Source organism: Eulemur rufifrons, unplaced genomic scaffold, assembly GCF_041146395.1.
Source record: "Eulemur rufifrons isolate Redbay unplaced genomic scaffold, OSU_ERuf_1 scaffold_509, whole genome shotgun sequence".
NCBI lineage: Eukaryota > Metazoa > Chordata > Mammalia > Primates > Lemuridae > Eulemur > Eulemur rufifrons.
Window position 1 is genome coordinate 19521 of NW_027183291.1, and position 480 is coordinate 20000.

A 480-nucleotide genomic window follows, 5' to 3' on the forward strand; every position below is an offset into this window, starting at 1 on the left:
TGTCCGTAGCGGCCTCTCCCGTGGTCCGCCGCCGCCCGCCCGCTTGCCCGCGGTGGCGTTGCGTGTCGATGGCGTGTGGGGCGCCGTCGTCCCCCGCGGTGGCCGTCTCCCCCGGTCGGTGGGTTCGCGTGCAGGAGCGCGCGGGTCCCGCGGTCTCTCTCCCCCGGCCATCCGTCGTGCCGTTACCCGCCGCGCCCGTACGCTCCGGGGCGGGGCCCGGACGGGCTTCGGCCCGGTCCGAGCCTCGTTCGGGGTTGTCCGGGCGCGGGCCGCTACGGTCACGATGCTTGACTGGCCGCGGGGTGTGGTCCCCGGGCCCGTCTCTCCGTGCCCGCGCGCCCTCCCCTCCCGTGGGGGGGGGTCCTTGTCGCCGCGGGGGGCCGTCGCCCTGCCCCCACGGCTCCACGTCCGCCGCGCGTGCGCGTGTGGGGCGCCCTTCCTCCCTTCGCGGCCGGGCTCTTGGGTGCTCGGGTGGTCCGC